This window comes from Stomoxys calcitrans, chromosome 4 (assembly GCF_963082655.1).
Source record: "Stomoxys calcitrans chromosome 4, idStoCalc2.1, whole genome shotgun sequence".
Classification (NCBI taxonomy): Eukaryota; Metazoa; Arthropoda; class Insecta; order Diptera; family Muscidae; genus Stomoxys; species Stomoxys calcitrans.
In genome coordinates this window covers 10,264,141-10,284,132 of record NC_081555.1, presented here as the reverse complement: position 1 = coordinate 10,284,132, position 19,992 = coordinate 10,264,141, and the positions used below count along the sequence as shown (strand labels likewise).

Below are 19,992 nucleotides of genomic sequence, written 5' to 3'. Positions count from 1 at the left end.
TGTTTTTAGGTAATTTTTTATTGGTTGTAATATATTTTTTATTGGGTGTAATATACACCAACTCATGTTTTCATGCCACACCAAGCCATTGTTCACAACATACTCAAGAAATCATATGCTCACAACGCACCTTTCATCTTGCCTGCAGTTTGTTGGTGTAAATAATCAACATGCTTTGCTTCAAGATGGAGAGAATGCTCTTGATCAGAGAGTAAATTGAGTGAGAGCAAGAGTAAACAGAACAACCATCTTCCGCCGTCAAGGAACACAACGACGGCACTGAAAATCAGTTTACAATATACAAGCGCAGTGTTAGCACGTTGGAAATTGGTGCGGCGGGATATTAGTTGTTGTTGTTTTACGTAAAAATCCAGTCATACGCATTGTGGAAAGGAAGATGGCATTTTGCAATAAAAGAAATAAACTATAAGGAAGTGCTTAAAATACTACATGCAAATAAACTAGCAAAGCGGTAGTGCAAGTGATTGATTCTTGGGAAAAAATAGTGAAGAATTGATACAGGTGTTAAACGAAAGCAGAAATAGAATTAGAAAATAAAATATAAACCGAATGCTATTTGAAATCTTTTAAAAGTTAACTAAGTTCAAATTTTTGAAGCTTTCCGTGGGTGTCTGTTTTATAAAAAAGTTTAAACAAATTGTTTTCATACAATTAATTAAAACATTAAAATGTTTTAAAACTAAATTTGTGTTAAAAACGTGATCGACCGTCTTGCTTCTGTCAATCTCTTGTGTTTCTGGCATTTGGTTTGTTTTTGTTTTTGATTTGTTTTTATTATTCTTGTTTGTTTCTTGTTCGATCATTCGTCGCCGTCTAAACGGTTGTTGTTCATATTCGACGATTTTATTTATATTACGGAATTTGTTTATAATAAAAATTCCCCAACATCAGCAAGTGAGGAGAAAAAAAATACATAGGAAAAAAAAACTCGCGCTCCCCCTTGTGCGTATGCTCACATCAATTCTCACTTGCCATAGTCAGCAAGCTAGCGGGCGCGCGCATTGCTTGTGCCATTCAGTGAATATTGAATAGATTTTATGAATGAATAAAGAATAACTGTGGCGGTGACGACAAACAACAACGAACGAGCGACCGGCTAGCAGAAATATTGTTTTGGTATGTAAATTTTACGTTTTTTGTTTTCTTATTATTATGATATTGTTATTATTTTGTTGTACGCTTTGGCTCCAAACAGTTATTTATTAAATGAACTTTTAAAGAAAGACCTGGTAAAAGCAGCAACGAAATGTCAAATCACAACATCTGTTAATGCGACATCTTGTTGGAAGGGAGAAAGAACATAGAACGAAAACATCTGATGAGAGAGTTAAAGAGGGAGAGAGAGAGAGAGAGTATGGGTTATGTAGAAGAAAGAGTTAAGAATTTTGTGAAAGATCTGTTGAGAGGGAGAACAACTGTAATCTGTTGGGAAGAAATTACATGGGAAAGGCAACGTGTTGTTATAAAAGAAAGAAGGCAGCAAAAGACTTAATAATTAATAGCCTTCTTATACTTAACACCTTAGGGTGGGGAGTACCTATACGAGGAGATAATATAAAGAGAAAAATTACAATTTCTAATTAAAAAGCTGTGAACGTGTAAAGGATTGATACAAACCTTAAATTAAATAATCAAACAGGTTTTATACTAACTTTTAGAAGCACCGGAGTTCCTTTTCTATATAAAGTTTCATAAAAATTTTATCTCAATAGAACATCCTCAATGCTCTAGTGTAATGGTTTTTTGCCAATATTTTTTTTGCAGCAAAAAAAAATTATTTTCTCAAAATTTTTTTGTATTGACTTGTAAACATAACAAGCATTGGTTAAAAAATAATACCACAACTAGGCTATTACTTGAATACCAACCAGTAGTACTACCAGCTTAAGTAAAGTTATTCAATACAGCTGGTGCTGGTTTAAACGCTTCTTTAAATCAATGGATTTATATGGATTTAGTCTACGTGTTGTATCCGCTTCAAGTAGTCTCGGAATCTCAGAATTGTTGTGACAAGCCAGTCCTCTTACATAAGCCTCAGCAATTTGCTGTATTTTTTCTCGTACCGTATTTTCAACCGATCGTCTTGAAATTTGATACAGGTATGTTTTTCGGCCTTGAGACGAAGCCTATTAAAATTGGTAAAAATACTGTTCAGATATGTTCATCCGATTTGCAGTAATAGTGTAATAAAATAGTCATTTGCTAGCTGATTCTCTCGAATTTAGCACAAAAGGATTTTCTTATGACTCTCGACGTTACTGGTGAATTTAATAGAAATCAGTTCAGATTTGTCTATAGCTGTAATGCATATTTTCGTCCGATTTTCACACCTTGAGCCACTACAAGCGCATTTATTAACCAATCTTTGCAAAATTTTGCACAACGTATTCATCTACGTGTACCACAATATCTAAGAAGTTTGCTCAAAATCGGGTCCGATTTAAATATAGCTCCCATACAGTTCTCATTTGTTAACGGATTCTCTCGAAATTTGGCACGAAGGGTTTTCTTATGAATCTTAGTATTACTGATGATTTCTAATTTTATTCCCTGTGGCATTCTGAATTTAGGGATGCCTTACAGCGGTCGAAACTCGAAGATTTGAATCAGTAACAGCAATTTTGTCTCTAGCGAGTATTTTGAAATTTTTAATGGGCTTTACACAAAAAATGCTAAAAAATCAAAATTCTAATTTCCTGAAAAGTTTGTTTTTAATTTCATTTCCTGTGGCATTCTGAATTCAGGGATGCCTTACAGCGGTCGAAACTCGAAGATTTGAGTGAGTTGCAGCAATTTGGTCTCTAACGAGTTTAGATTTAGATATAGCTACCATACAGGTATATAGCACGATTTTCACTTCTAGAGCCATTATAAGCCCATTTACAGGACAATGTAGCCAACATTTTGCACAACAGTATTCTCGACAACTACCACTCTATCTAAGAAATTTGCTTGAAATCAGTTCAGATTTAGATATAGCTCCCATATATATGTTCGTCAGATTTTGAGATATATCGCAATAAAGTGCTCATTTGTCAACCGATTCTCTCGAAATTTGGCACGAAGTGTTTCTTTATGACTCTTAGTATTACGCGTGAATTTCATAGAAATCGGTTTAGATTTAGATATAGCTGCCTTATATCGCCCGATTTTCACTTTTAGAACCTCTGCAAGCTAATTTATTGACCATTCTTATCAAAATTTTTTATAATGCTTTCCTCGACAACTACCACAACATCTCGAAAGCTTGCTCGAAATAGGTTCATATTTAGATATAGCTCCCATATATATCTAAATCTGATAAAACCGAATAGCAGTATTAACAAGTAAAAGCGTGCTATGTTCGGCCGGGCCGAATCTTGGAATCCCACTACCATGGATTATGCTAAAAATGTATACAAAATAAATTAGTTGAAGTGCATAATATTCTACATACCAAACTTCTGTCAAACCAGCTAAACCTTCTAGGAACCAAACAAGGATGATCGAGATCGGTTAACATGGGAGCTATATCAGGTAATAGATTGATTTTTACCGTGTTTGACACAGTTGTTGGAAGTCATAACGGAACACCGCATTCAAAATTTCAGCCCAAACAGACAAAAATTGCTGCTTGTAAGGGCTCAAGAAGTCAAATCGGGAGATCGAAATAAATGGAAGCTATATCAGGTTATAGTCCGATTCGAACCGTACTTAATACAAATGTTGGAAGTCGTAACAGAAAACTGCATTCAAAATTTCAGCTAAATCGGACAAAAATTGCGGTTTCCACCCATACAGTCGACTGCTGTTATTTTCATACTCATACGCGTAAATCAACGATTCATAACCTGTCACGATATCACAGACGTGTTTCGAAGCACCGCGATTGTATTTTTGGAGCAATACTTTCGACCAATCGACGCGAGCATTTTTTTTTTTAAGATTGACAAATTGCGTGGGATTCAAAGCGAACAAATTCTTTTGACGATAAAATGTTTATGCAATATTGGATATATGCTGGTCCCGCTAATGCCTAAGGTTGTCTCAATCTCACGATAGGTCCATGACGATTTTGCAATATCAGTTGGCGCACAGCATCAATGGTTTTTGGAACAACAACTTCACGAAATTCGTCTTGGAGTGAACTACGACCTCGGCTGAATTCACCATATCATCGATAAACACTAGTCCTTGATGGGGCTTCATCACCAAAAATTAAATTAAATTCATCGATGCACTGGTGTTGAGTTCGGCCGTGCCGAACTTTGGTTACCCACCATTATGGATAAGTTAACCATCCTCTTTTATATCAACTCCACCTTCATATCCATTGTGATATGCAAATCGGTGCTGTCTATATCTACAACTACGTTAATCACACGAAAATGTTCACGATTTAATTCCATTTTTTTGGGCGAGATGAAACTTTTTAGTTACTGTAAACAACGCGAAAAGCGCTCGTATGTCAAAACGTTCTGAGTACGTATAATCTCAAAAATGACAAGCGTTACGACAGACCTGTCAGTAGGCAGATTGTAACACAAGGATTGTCCAATCCCGAGATATAAAAGGCACCCTTCGTATTATTTTTGTGGTAAAATACTGTCAAGATGTTTACTGTAAAATTTTTTCCCCATTTATTTCCATAGGAATTTGTTCAAAATTTTATTTCTTTAACAAATTGTGTAAAAATATTTCGTCTTAAGTTTAAGTTTTTTTCTGCCTGTTTTAATTTTTAATTTTCTCTGACTTTTAGGGCGAATATGATTTTCTATGGAACTAGGTTTTCAAAATTTCATTTCTATAGAAAAATATTTATCTTATTTAGTGCTCTTTTGTGTATGTGTGTGTTCAAACTTCCCTTTCAGATTTGAAATTTTTTTCAAACAAATAGAAATTACATCATTTATTATCCGAACATATGTAGGCAATGATATGCCCCTTGAAAAACATTAATTGTTGTTTAATAAAATTTAAAAATTTAGTCACGTCTCTATTAAATAATTCATATGAGTAAATTTGAATTTAAACACCTTCTCTGATTTAATCAAAAACATTTTTTCTTGAATGGCAATGACATCAAATGAATCGAATGGATTGGAAAAACAGACAGCTTAAAACATTCGATATGTACGAGTCTGTAAGACCCTTTCCCTTCTTCTTCATAATTAAATGATAACTGTGGGAATTTAAGAAAAATGAAAGGAATTGTTAAAATTCAAATATTAATTTAATAATATATGTCATTAGGTCAGTGCGGTACAATTTGGGTTATAACGGTCAATTTACTAACAACGAAATTCCGAATGGTATAATTGTTTAAAAGGGATGGATCTTAATTCGGATGGCAAGTTTTTCCCAATGAAAAACAACAAGATTTCAATGAAAGGATCCCCATACCACCATTTTCGAAAACGCCAAATCTCGGAGATGGGTGCGAAGTTATGCATGTTTCCGTATTTTTGTCTTCAACTACCTTGGGGGGACGCCCTATCTAAAAAACCCACGCGAACGGACATGTTTACCGACTGGGACAATATGGGTGTCAAATGAAAGGTCTTTAAGAGTAGAGTACGTACTTGGCATTGAAATGTCAACTTTAGGGGGGGGGGGCATCCCCAACCCCCAAAAACACCACCCAACAGAACACTTTTACCTCTTTGGTCATTATGTCATCTTATGTCGGGGGGGGATCCCCACCACCCAACAGGACACTACCGTTTTGGGCAATATGGGTATCAAATGAAAGGTATTAAAAAGTAGAGTAAATAACAGACATAAAAATGTATTCCTTGGTGTCTGAGGGGCTCCCCACTCCCCAAAACTTTCCATTGCGCCGATTTAAGCGAAATTTTGTATGCCACCGTGTTTTTGTGGTCAACTAACCTGGAGGGACGCCCCATCTCAAAACCCACCCGAACGGACATGTTTACCGACTGGGACAATATGGGTATCAAATGAAAGGTCTTTAAGAATAGCGTACGTACTTGGCATTGAAATGTCACCTTTAGGGGGGGGTGGGCATACCCCACCCCCAAAAACACCACCCAATAGGACCGTTTTACCTCTTTGGTCAATATGGGTATCAAATGAGAGGGGGGGGTTTCCCACCCCCAAAAACACCACCCAACGGGACACTTTTACCGCTTTGGACAATATGAGTATCAAATGAAAGGTTTTCATACCTAGAAGAGTTCATATCTAACATAAAAATGTATTCCTTGGTGTCTGAGGGACTCCCCACTACCCAAAACTCTCCATTAGATCATTTTTACCTATTGGGACAGTAAAAACAAAACCAAGATGTCATGTAGGATGATCGAGACGATGTTGTATTCAAATGAAAGGAGAGCAATAGCTCTCCCCCATTCTAACCAATAAGGGGCTCAAATAATAGATGTTTGATAGTATCACCCGACTTTGATATCCAATTTTGAGGCCAAGGGTTTGGGAGTAATCTCACCCCATAAAACTCCATCTAAACCAATTGTACTTGCGGTTCAAATAAAAGGAATTTAACAGTGGAGAACGATGCTGATATTTTTTCAGGGTTAAGTGTGTGGGTGGCCGCCCCCCCCAATATACCCCACAAACTGGACATGTTTGTGGATTATGGCAAAAGGAGGCTCAAATCTGATATCTGTTTTATGACCAAGTGTTCCATTGACGACTCATCTCATAAACTCCCCCTGAACCACACACATATATCAATATCTAACTCAAATTTGGTTTTTGGGAGTAGAGTTTGAACCTGATATACATTTCAGGGGCAAAGGGTTTGGCTACTCCAATCCACCACCAAAAACCAAGAGAATAAAAGAGATCTAACATCCAAATTTTAATGGGCGGACTCTCCCCTATCTTTTACCAAGAAAGCCAGATCTCAGAAATGGGTAGGGCGATTTACGCGAAATGTATTTTGTTTATAATAATTAAAAAACTGAAATTTGGTATACTTATATAAGGTGGGAAGTCTAAGGCGGCTGCCCCACCTCCAAAGCCAGCCAAATAGAAATTTAAACCAATAATGACAATATTATGCTCAAATGAAAGGTATTGGAGACAAGACGACGAATCTGATTCATGGGGGCCCACCTTACCCCCAAAAAACCCCCATACTGGACATATTTACTCGCTATAGCAATATAAGGCTCAAATAAAAGAAAATTGGGAGTAGAGCACCAGTATTATATTCACATTCCACACCCCAAAAACAAGATTTTTTTCCTGACCGCGCCAGTCTAGGGTTGAGATAAAATAAGAAAGTGAAAGAAGGCGCAGCGGAGCGGGCTCTGTCCAGCTAGTTTTCATGTATAATTTATATATTGTCAATTTGTTTGTATATGTATAGTACTTTGTATTATCAGTGTCTCTGTGACCAAGTTTTAAGGGCAGAATAACAACTTCTTACTCCTTGCTTCACTTTTCAAGCCTTTGATTCTGCTTAAAGATTTTTTGGAAGAATTTCTCATTTTCTGTAAACAAATGAAACCTTCTCTGCTAGAATTTTCGTTCTGTATTACTTCCAACCTATTCAACCTCTCTCTAATATTTTACTTAGCATCATAATCCTCTTCAAGAGTAGTAATCTTATTCTTTTTTTTATTAAAAAAAAACTTCTTGTTTACCATTTCCAAACTATTGATCATCACTTGATAAGCTAATGAATTTTTCACGATTTGAGCTACTTTCTCCTCATCATATTATAAAGTTCAAATTATCTTTTTGTATAGCAAATTGTTGCTTGCCAACAATTTTTCACAAAGTTTCTTTTTTTTTCATCTTTCATGCTGCACTATAAAAATCTAGATAATTTGGTTTATTTGGATGCAGCTCATGGTGGCAACTATCAATGGAGTATCTGTTGTAAAGTAAAGCATGTTATTGCACTTTATCACCCTCACGTTGGCCCACTATGAAATTACCAATTCTTTTACCAGTAAAATAATTTCATTTTATTATTACCTTTAGTTTTGTGTAGCCAAGGAGTCCATCAATCCTCTGCAAACTTTCTGTGATATATTTTTTTAAGGCAAAAAGAAAAAAGTTTTTCACCTTCCTAGCCAGCATCCATGTTGAGATGGCTCTTCTGGCCCCATTTGGAATTCAGAAAATTGTATGCAAATAATGGTAACACTGCACTTTGGCATGTTAAGCTGCAGCGTACAAGAGTAGTGAGTGCATTGCTAGCCATTGCCCCTCAGTTGCAAGCGAACAAAACTGGGTGAAGTTTAATGGAATGCATTGCCAAAGTTGCTTCTGCTGATCCATTGTAAATGAAGTCATGACGTCGTTTATTAATACCACCCTAGCTAGCTGCAGACGTTTTCTAACAGACAAATGATGAAAGTACTGTTGCCGCCCGACTGCTGCTGCTGCAGCTTCTGTTGATGCCTGCATAATGGAAATCATGTGAAAATTGTTTTTCATTGCCCAAGTTTCGGTCTGCTTTTCTGAGTTTGCCAGCAATTTACAATTCATAGCTTTTTCACCCGTTGCCATTCAAATGGGGCTTTGCAACATCAAATGACTGGCTGGCTGTTGGGCTATCTAACTGGCAGCATAGCATCTCTAATGCGTATTTCAAGCGCTTTTCTAGGAAAATGTGTTAAAATATTTATTCTAGATTTGAGACAGACAGATAACAGAGTTTGCAAATCTTTGACACAAAAAAATCAAGGGTAATGGAAAATGTAGGGGAAAATTAATGCCCTCAATAGAGAGGGAAAGAAAATACAAAAACGTTTAGAGACGTTTTTCATTTTTCAGTTGAGTATACTGCTTTAGAAGTCAAAAGGTGAATAAAACGCTGTGATTTTGTGAAAATTTTGTGAAAATTTTATAAAATTAGTCAAACGTAACGTAGCATTAACGCAACGTTAACGCAAAGTAACGTAAACGACGTGACTAAAGTACGCATTTCCTCTAAAAGCAATAATTTTATTTTGCTTATTATTTTATTACGGAGGCCATCGTAGCGCAGAGTGTAACATGTCCGCCTATGACGCTGAACGCCTGGGTTCGAATCCGGGGGAGATCATCAGAAAAAAATTTTGAGCGGTGGTTTTCCCCTCCTAATACTGGCAACATTTGTGAGGCACTATGCCATGTAAGGCACTATGCCAAAGAGGTGTCGCACTGCGGCACGCCGTTTGGACTAGGCTATAAAAAGAAGGCCCCTTATCATTGAGCTTAAACGTGAATCGGAATGCACTCATTGCTTTGTGAGAAGTTTGCCTGTTCCTTAGTGGAATTTTCATGGGCAAAATTTGCATTTGTATGCTTATTTCGAACTTGATCGCTGAGAAACTAATGATGCAAAATGCAACAGACATGCAAATGAGAATGGATCAATATAAATGAAAACATTTGTATTTTCAAAATTTGTACCATTAAATTTTTCGAGAATAATTTCCAAAAATTTAATTTTTTTTTGATTTTTTTTTTAGGAGAAATTTCAACAAGATATAATTTTAATAGGAAATTTTGTCATTTTTATAGGAAATTTAGTCAAAGTTTCAATTTTATAGAAAATTTTATTTTTATAGAAAATTTTGTCAAGATTTCGGTTCTTTTGCAAAATTTATCAAAATTAAATTTTTACAGGAAACTATGTCACAAATTCATTTTTATATTAAATTTTGTCATATTTAATTTTTAAAAATTGATTTGTATGTAAGATTTTGTCAAAATATAATTTTTTAGGAAATTTTGTCAATTTTAATTTTTATAGTCAAAATTTTATTTTTATTGGAAGTTTTGTCAAAATTTCTTTTTTATGGGAAATTTCGTCAAAATTTCATTTTAAGGGAAGGAAATTTCTTTGTCAAAATTTAATTTTTATAAGGAACTAGCTGTCATTAGCTCCATGCGAATAATAAGTTTCTTACTTACTACCATATGTATCTCCCCACTACAATTTGTTTATCTTTTACCAAATTCCTTTTGTTGAACCCCATATAGCAATGATTGACAAATATTCAAATTTTGGGAGGTGTTTTGAGGGATATGCAACCATACCATATTCATAATCTAATTCCGAAAACCTTTTATTTGAGTCCCACATTGTCATGGTGGTCTAATATGCCCACTTGGGACGATTTTGGTTTTGGGGCGGCCTCCTTGGTAATTACACCCAATTTGTAATTTTCAATAATCATATTCCTATTCTATTCTCGAATACCTTTCACTGAAGTCCCATATGGTCCCGATCGGTCCACTTTAGATTTTGGTCCAGGGACGACTCCTTAGATTCTTGGATCCAATTTTTAATATCATATTCATACTCTACTCTCAAATACCTTTCATTGGAGTCCTATTTTGTTCCGATCGGTCTCCTTTTATTTTGCGTGGTACTCTTGGGGCTACGCCCTAATTACTTGGATCCAATTTTTGACACAATATTTGTATTCTACTCCCGAAAAATTTTCATTTGAGTGCCATATTGTCCCGATCGGTCCACATTGATTTTTGGTGGTATTGTTGGGGTGGTTTTGGGCTTCGGACGGCTCGCTAGGTACTTGGACCCAATTTTAAATATCACATTCATACTCTGCTCCCAAATATATTTTATTTAAATCCCATATTGTCCCGATCGGTCCACTATACTACTTTTGGGGTGGTTCTTGTTACTTGGATCCAATTTTTAATACCATATTCGTATTTAACTCCCAAATACCTTTCATTTGAGTCCCATATTGTCCAAATCGGTAAATATGTCCTGCTGGGGGGATTTTGTGTAGTGGGGAGGCCTCCAGGCACCAAGGAATACATTTTTATGTCAGATTTGTACTCTACTTTTAAATAACTTTCATTTGGAATCCATATTGCCCAGAGCGATAAAAGTGTCCTGTTGGGTGGTGTTTTGGGGATGGGGCGCCCACCAGCACTTTGCCCTGAAAATAGGTATCAAATTCGTTCTCTACTCCCAAATAACGTTGATTTGAGCTCCATATTGTCATAGTCGGAAGTGAAGTTCAGTTCTTGGGGTTTGAGGGCACGCCCTAAAGTTCCCCCAAACCCATGGCTCCATAATTGGATATTAAATTCGTTTTCTACTCTCAAATACCTTTCATTTGAGTCCCATATTGTCATAATGGGTTAATTATAATTAGCCTAGTTGAAGTATTTTTAGAAGGAAAAGTGACACCAAGACTTGAACGCAAATATTAATGTCGTATTACTAATCTACTCCCAAATACCTTTCATTTGAGTCCCGTGTAGCCATGATCGACTAATATGCCCATTTGCTGGTATCTCAGGGTGGGGCGACCTCCATTACTAGGACCTATTTTTTATGCTATATTTGTAATCTTCTTATGAATACCTCTCGTTCTTCTCTGAAATTTTGTCAAAATTTCAATGCCATAGGACTGATTTTTTAAATTTTGATTTTTATAGCAGGTTTTGTCGAATATTTCATTTTGCAGAAATTTTTGTGAAAATTTGGTTTTTGTAGGAAATTTGATCAATAATGTTATTTGATTTTTATATCAAATTGTATCAACATTCTATTTTTATAGGAACTTCTGTGAAATTTATTTTTGTAAAAAATTTTCTCAAAATGGAACATTCGAGCATTATGAGATATTTTGTCAATTTTTCTTTTGGTAAAAAAATTTGGACAGCATTTTTTTGTTATACGCAATTAGGTTGTTATGTTATAGGATTTCTTTTTTGAATAATGCTGCTCATTATCTTGTAGACTATGATTATTAAATATTTCATAAAATAAATTAAACTCCACTTGAATTTCATAATACTGAACTGCTCCTTTTTTTGGTTACTTGCAACAAATGCACAATCACTTCAACATCATTATTCAGCTGTTGTCTTGCAACGACCTCCACAGAGAATCAACAACACCAACACCAACATCATTGACCAAGCCAAGAAAGATGTTTTGCCCACAATCGAACAGGCCAAGTAGAAAAAAAACAAACAAACAACAACCTGACAATTAAGGAAAATATCAGTTCGGCCACCAACTGTGTGGAAGGGGAGGGTATGGGAGTAGGAGCACAAGTTAACAACATTTCGTTGCGCCACAAACCCGATAACTTCTTCCAATTCCTCTTCTCGCTATATTTGTTTTTGGAATTGTTGTAAAGACAAGAGATTTGGAGCTCAAGCTGGACTTCTTCGTCTTCTCCACCATGGTCCATGGCTGAACAAAAATGAGGCTTAGAAACCACAATGACAGCTTTAGGCGGCTGGTCAGCCTGCATAGCTTGGGCCAATCGGCCAGAATATTTCTGCTTTGGCCTAAAACAAAAACCAGGACTCGGTGGACAACATTTTTGCGTTGATCTAACCAAAAATGGTTAAGTCAGTGCAAAACCAGTGGCAGTGGCCAGAATGCCTGACTGCCTGTATGCCTGCCCACCTTGCCACTATTGTGATCACTTTGCTCTCGTGCTTGTTTGTATAGACGATTGTCGTTGTATGGTGGGGGGCTTACAAAAAAGGCTACCGCCATCGATGATGATTGTTGGGTTTTTGATACCGTTATGTCTCGATTTGATTGAAAATTCAATAAACCGAAGAACAATGATGGCGTAGAAGAAAAGGAATTCCAAAAAAGTGGAGGATGACAATCATCAAAAGCGTAAAACGAATGAGAACAATAGGCTGTCGTTTTATAGATCGATAACTTAAAACTTTAGACAAACAACAAAAAAAAAAAACAAAAAACCGAAATATTTTAAAAAATTAAATAAAAAAATTTTCTCTTGAAATAATATAGTTCCCAGAAATTTCAAAACATATTTGAAGAATTATTTGTTTTTGGATTGTCTATAGAATTTTTTAAAATTGTCTTTTTAAAGAACATTTTGAAATTTTTCTATAGAAAGAAAATGGTAGAAATTTTTCTATAGAAAGAAAATTCTGAAAAATGTTTTATAAAATGAAAGTTTTGGGAATATTTTCTATAGAAAGAAAATTTTCTAAATTTTGGAATTTTTTCTTCAGAAAGAAAATTTTAGAATATTTTCTATAATTTTTGCGATTTTTTTATAGAAAAAAAATTTGGAAAATTTTCTGTAAAACAAAAAAATTGGAAACTTTTCTAAAGAAAAAAATGTTGAAAATTTTCTTTGTTTAGAAAATTTTCCAATTTTTTTTCTAGATTTTTTCTATGGAAAAAAATTTTTGAAAATTTTTTTGAAAAGAAAACATTAAAAAATTTTTTATAGAAATAATATTTTGCAATATTTTCTATGGAAAGAAAATTTTTGAAATTTTTTTTTGGAAAAAAAATGTTGAAAACCTTTCTATAGGAAGAAAATTTTGGAATATTTTCTACAGAAATACACATTGAATGAAATTTTTGGTAAATTTTCTATAAAAGGACAATTCTGGGATTTTTTATATTAAGAAAATTTTGGAAATTTTTCTGTAAAAAAAAATTTTGGGATATTCTAAAGAAAATTTTTGAATCATTTTCTGTATAAAGAAAATGTTAGAAAATTTTTTGTAAAAAGAATATTTGTAAAATTTTTTATGGAAAGAATATTTTGGAAAATTTTAGAAATTTTTCTGTGGAAGAATATTTTGGAAAATTTTCTTTCGAAAAAAATTTTTGGAAAATTTTCTAAATTCTACAGAAATAAAATTTTGGGATATTTTCTACAGAAAGTAAATTTTGGAAAATTTTTTATAGACAGAAAATTTTGGGAAATTTTCTAGATTTTGAGTATTTTTTTTATAGAAAAAAAAATTGAATAATTTTCTATAGATAGAAAATTTTGGAAAGAAAATTTTTGGAAAATTTTTCATAGAAATAAAATGTTAGAAAAGTTTTTATTGAAAGAATATTTTGCAAAATTTTCTACGGAAAGAAAGTTTTGGGAAATTTGCTATAGATAGAAATTTTGGAAAATTTTTGTTAGTTTTTTTGGAAAATTTTTTAAAGAAAGAAATTTTTTTGGAAAATTTTTTATAGAAAGAAAATGTTAGAAATTTTTTCATAGAAAGATTATTTTCAAAATATATGCGGAAAAAATTTTCTTTGGAAAAAAAAATTTTAGATATTTTCTATAGAAAGAAAGTTTTGGAAAATTTTATCTAGAAAGAAAATTTTGGAAAATTTTCTGTAGAAAGAAAATTTTGGACAATTTTCTATAGAGAGAAAATTTTGGACAATTTTCTATAGAGAGAAAATTTTGGAATATTTCCTATAGAAAGAAAAATTTTAAAATTTTTATATAGTAAGATAATTTTGGAAAATTTTCTATAGAAAGAAAATTTTGGAAAATTTGCAATAGAAAGAAAATTTTGGAAAACTTTATGCTGAAAGAAAATTTTGGAAAATTTTCGATAGAAAGAAAATTTTGGAAAATTTTCGATAGAAAGAATATTACTTTCAATCGAAAATTTCCAAAATTTTCTATAGAAAACAAATTTTGGAAAATTTTTTGTAGAAAGAAAATTTTGGAAAATTTTCAGTAGAAAGAAAATTTTGGAAAATTTTCTATAGAAAAAAAATTTTGGAAAAAAAATTTCTACTGAAAGAAAAATTTGGGATGTTTTTAAAGAAAGAAAATTGTGGGATACTTTCTTTAAAATTTGAAAATTTTTCGATAGAAAGATATTTTGAAAATTTTTCTATAGAGAGTAAATTTTTAGAAAATTTTCTTCAGAAAGAAAATTTGAGATTTCTTTTTTTGAAAATTTTGACAAAACTTTTAAGTAACGGGACGTAAAGAGAAATTTATTATTGACAAAATTTTCTGTAGGAGTTTTTGTAATTAGGTTAGGTTAGATTTTGTTCAAAAGAGGGTGCAAATATTAATCCGCCCCATGCCAATATGGACATACACCTAAGCCAGTAATAGGCTTGTTGTGAGCTCTAAATACTTAAAAAAGTAACCTCGAAAAAGAAAATTTTAAGTAAGGAATTCCGTGCTACTTACAACATCCTTAATTCCATACCACTTTCCTAAGTTGTTTCATGTCCGATATCATGTCCCCACCTAAGTACCGGTGTTTATTAGCTTCGAAAGCCCAAATGCCCTACATATGCTATCACTTGCCGCACCGATTTCGCATAAGTGAGCTCGTAGTCCTATGTGTCCCCTTATGACACCAAAAGCTATACCGACCTTCTTCTTATTTCCTTTTAGTAATAGCCTTGTCCTCTCAACGTCCGGATCACCCCATAGGGCTTTCGCCGTCCTACCGACTATTTCGCTGCACATGCCCTTAAATCGGATTGCGTCGACCCGAAAGGCTTCGGGTTAACTAAGTTTATCGACGGCAGTTTTCTGGCCTTCACTGCCAATTCGTCTGCCATTACATTCCCCCTTATTCCGTTAAGGACCGGCACCCAAACGATGCGGATTGTGCCATCCTCAGAGAAGGCTTTAATCTCTTTCTTACACTGCAAGCTTATACGTGACCTTACCATTTTACTGTCCTTAAAGATGTTCACACTCGACGTCCTCGCGTTAACACCACTCCACCTCAAGCATTTCGTGATCGCCCATATCTCCGCCTGCAGGACTGTACTATGGTCAGATAGTCTAAAACAGATCTAAGTTCCTGGATTCTCAATATAGACCCCCAGGCCCACTCTGTCCTCTAGCTTTGATCCACTCGTGTAACATGATCTTCCAGTCGGTAATACTAGGGTTTTTGTAATTAAGTTTTATGGCTTATTTTCTAATGTGCATTGCCTTTCTGTAATCCTTGCATTTGAAACCATCAAATTAACAAATTTTAGCACTTGTATAATTTTTATCTTAATTTTCTTACATCCATTATCTGGTCTGCTTGTTTCTCCTTTTGTTTTCCCTGTGTTTTTTTTTTATTTATTTCAAGTCAAGCATATAATTTTTCTTTTTGTGGCCGTGTCTTTCGCTCCACTGAACATTTTATCAAATTATCATAGCATTTACAACTATAACACTTGGTGGTCCCACTTAACACTTCGCCACATAGTTCTTAAGCCTGGCCACCATTACATGTGGTGTCCAAGTAAAAGATGAATGAATACATGAATGAATGAAGAGTGGTATATAGAGGTGGTGGGTTGAAATGAACAAATGTCTTGGCCAAGACAATAGAACTTCCGTAGTTCTTCATAATAGGGTTGATATAGACCATCATAAACACCATGAAAGACAAAGATCAAAACGAAAAAGAAGCAAAAGGAAAACAAAAGTAGAGCTTAATAGACCATTTGATCAAAAACTAAATATTTATTTAGATATTGTCTGTCTGTCTGGCTGTCTATAGGCCTCCACCTTCCATGGATCTCTCCCGTTGGCCACACTTTTGATTTTTTCTTACTTTTTTGCCTCATTTTTGAAGACATGAAATGCTGCTGCAATTCCATTGAGTTACCGATACCAATGGCTTGGTGGTAGTCATAATTAAAGACCCACGTTATATCCCAACAACTTTAAGAAATCTTTTCAGACATTTCTTTCTACAGTCAGTCAGTCTTATGATAAAGCTCGTTTTCTTGTTCAACTACATAAACTTCAATTTTGAGTGTTTTTGTTTTTGGGTTTTAAATCTTTTTTCACAAAAAAGCGTTAATGAACACGCAAGTTTTGAAATTATACGAATGTGGCCAACGGCCACTGGACTAAAGGAGATCAACAATAAAAACAACTTGAGAAGAAAAAGCCGAAATTACAGGCAATGGCTATGGAGAAGATAGGAGGGGCGGTAAAACAGACAGGCGGACGGACGGACAGTACACCATAAAATACCTGGAAAGCCTAGAAATAAAGCAAATGAAATCAAATCAAATGATAATGATACCGACATTAATCACACAATTGCCAAACTAAGAAAATGGAGTGAATGTCTCAACAGCTCAATAGTTAGAGTTGTAGTTAATAAACCTACATCACTTACTTCAAAGGCTGTACAAGTTGCTTTTCTTTAAAACTTCCCATAATACCTAATCTCTATCTTTCAGTTTTCTTTTTTTAAGAATAAACATTTAACTTTTCTTTTGATAACCGTGTTTATATATATATTTTTTATTTATTCTAAGATTTTTCTTTGTTTTCTTTGCTGGCAATTGACATTTATTTGTTAATTTAAACAAATAAAATTGTAAATAAGAATTTTAAAAGCAACCGCTTTACCTTGCTTCAACTTCTTCTCTGGGTTATCAATATTTACCACAACAACTGTTATCAGGATTAAGAGAAAACAATTGAGTGAGACATAGTTGGGCAATTGGGCAAGATGAAATCTTAATAAGAGGTGGATGACCTTATAATTAATAATAACCAAAAGTTGTTGACAAATAACTATATTCTCTCATTCTTTTGAAAAAAAGTTTAAATTTTTTATCTTGTTTTTAAAGTGAGATATATTTTGTCAATTTGGAATGAGTCTGGTCCATTGTGGTATCATAGAAAGAAAGGGAAGAGAAAGAGGATGCGAGACCTCGGACTAGAGGTTATACACGAATAAAAACACAGACGGGAAGAATGGGGAACCCGAGCGGGGGTTGAAGAAACGCCCATCCCCACTCAAGCATATATTAACCTACGTGCGAGCTTATGGCACCCCTCGTCGGAACCATCTTGTTCCTTCAACAAATCTCAGGAGACCTACCAGAGGTATGTTCGCAAGTTCAGCCAGATTACAGAAGAAACGGCTCCGCAGAAAGGAGAGCCTACGTCCCTGCAGGCCCGCACATGAACACAGCAAGTGCTCAAGAGTCTTCTCTTCATTCTCATCGAGGCAACTACTACAGAAGTCATTGTGCGGTATGCCTAGATGCGCCTTCATGCGGCCTATGTCACAGTGTCCGGTTATGACCCCTGTCATAGACCTCTTATCGAAAGCCAGCAACTCTCTCTTCCTCCTTCGGTCGATGACCGGCTATAGGGCCTTTGCTGTCAGGCATACCTCGCCACCGATGCCGCCCTGGCCATCCCCTCTACTTTGTTCAGTAGCTCGAAAAATGGCACGTAGGCAAAACCGGGGACTGGTTCCCCCGTCGCAGACGAACCCCTCCTGGCGCGCTCGTCCGTCCTCTCATTCCCTGGAATTCCCTCATGCCCAGTAATCCATGTCAGCATCACATCATGGGCCCGGAGCCTATCCAGGGACTCCAAACAATCCGCCACACATCTCGACCTCAACATCCTCGACCTCAACATCCTCGACCCCAACATCCTCGACCTCAACATCCTCGACCATAAGGCCTTGAGCGCCGCCATACTGTCCACATAAATTCTGAGTTTCGAGGGGGGTAAATCCCTTACCAGAATTTCCAGAATTGCGGCCACTGCAATGGCCCAGACCTCTGCCTGAACGACCGTACACTCTACCCGCAGTCTCAGAGGCATACTGATATTGAATGCATGCGAATAGACCCCCCATCCAGTCCCTGACTCCATCATGGAGCCATCGGTGTAGATCGAGGTCTCATCCCCCTCAAGTACATCATTCTTCCTCCATTCATCCTTCCCAGGAAATCGAATCGCGAATGGCATCACTCCAGTCGGAAATGGTGCCAGGTAGTCGGAGATCCTTCTCAGTCTACCCTCCGCATCACACATGCCTAACTTTTATAAGTTCTTTGCTATGATATCTATTGAATAGAAAGCATTGAATATTATAGGCTCTTCGATATTCGTGTTCAATATGGTTCAGATCGGTCTATAGAGCTGTCCTTAGGCCCATAAAAGGTGAATTTTTTTACCGATGAACTTGGCATAATAATTTGTGTTAGACCCTTACAAAGACTTCCTGAATATGGTGGAGATTGGATTGTAGTTAGAAATAGTTGGTATGGGTTCATAAATGATTAAGTTTTCACCGTATTATGACAAAAGTTGGTTAATATATATACCAAAGGTGGTGGGTATCCAAAGTTCGGTCCGGCCAAACTTAATGCCTTTTTATTTATTTTGTTTTCTTTTAATCCCCTGTGCCCTCTTAGAATATTCCTGCTCTACAAAATTCATTAAAAATCCTAGAGTTTTTAGTAACTTCGGCAATGATTATACAGTTTTTTGTTGTTGCTACATTTCCTCACCGAATCATCATACTTAAATAACACATTTTATGTTGTTGTGTTTATAGAGTTGTTGCCTTGGTTGTTGTTGCTATTGTTTTATGGCAAGTTGCACTAGTTTTATATGTGCAACCATTAATGGTAATAAAATACACATGTTCTCTTCTAGTTGATATTCTTCTCTTTCTTAGCACCAAGAAAATACATACAAAAATACATACTCACTCACATGCATCCCAGGCTATACTACAAATCCCTAGATTACAAGCGACCCTTTTTCTTACCTGCTAACAACAGCAAAAAGAGAAAGACCAAGCGCAAGATGGACTGTCCATCTACACACTGAATGATGAAGTCAAAGATGTTGTAAGAGGTCTAAGATTACCTTACCTGTGGAAATGCAGCAAACCAGAAGATGAGACAGGAATTTGTTATTTTCACAGCAGCAGCAATAATAACAACAACAATAAAACACCCAATCTCATGATGCATAGACAGACTTGTATGGTGAAGCACCAGAAGTTGAAAGAATTTGAAATGTTTTTATTTCAAACAGTCAAAAGGAAATGAAACTGCCTTTGACTGTTATTACACTTCAAGGTAGGGGAAAGACCGACAAACGGACAGACAAATCTATGAATGATATGTGTGTTTATGGTTGAATGTACTGCCGGCCGGCTGAGCAATCTAACAGCAGGAGTGGTTTATCTGGTTTTTGTTTTTAATACCCTACAATACTACAGTGAGGAAGGGCAAATAACTTAAGGGTATTTTTGGTGGCACCTTTAAGAAAGGAAACTAAATGAAAACTATATTTCTCTTAAGACATAATTTCAGGGAAATTTTCTCCTTAGACAACATTTTAGTGAAATTTTCTCTAAAGACAAAATTTTCAAACCAACAACAAGAATTTTTTTAGGACATAATTTCTACGAAATTTTCTCTAAAGACAAAATCTCCGCGAAATTTTCTCTAAAGACAAAATTTCCGCAAAA

General features: G+C 35.2%; 1 protein-coding gene across 4 annotated transcripts in view; it reads left to right on the top strand.

The window, feature by feature from the left end:
• Nucleotides 1–309: 309 nt before the first annotated feature.
• Nucleotides 310–19,992, top strand: part of LOC106081410 (interference hedgehog) — a 218,317-nt gene continuing 198,634 nt past the window's right edge. For 2 of the 4 annotated variants that reach the window (XM_059366285.1, XM_059366288.1), the window contains exons 1-2: nucleotides 310–767; nucleotides 913–1,137. The gene's annotated coding sequence lies outside the window, so the exon portion shown is untranslated. Of the gene's footprint in view, nucleotides 768–869; nucleotides 1,138–19,992 lie in introns of those variants that run through there. The other 2 variants (XM_059366286.1, XM_059366287.1) reach the window with 2 other exon arrangements.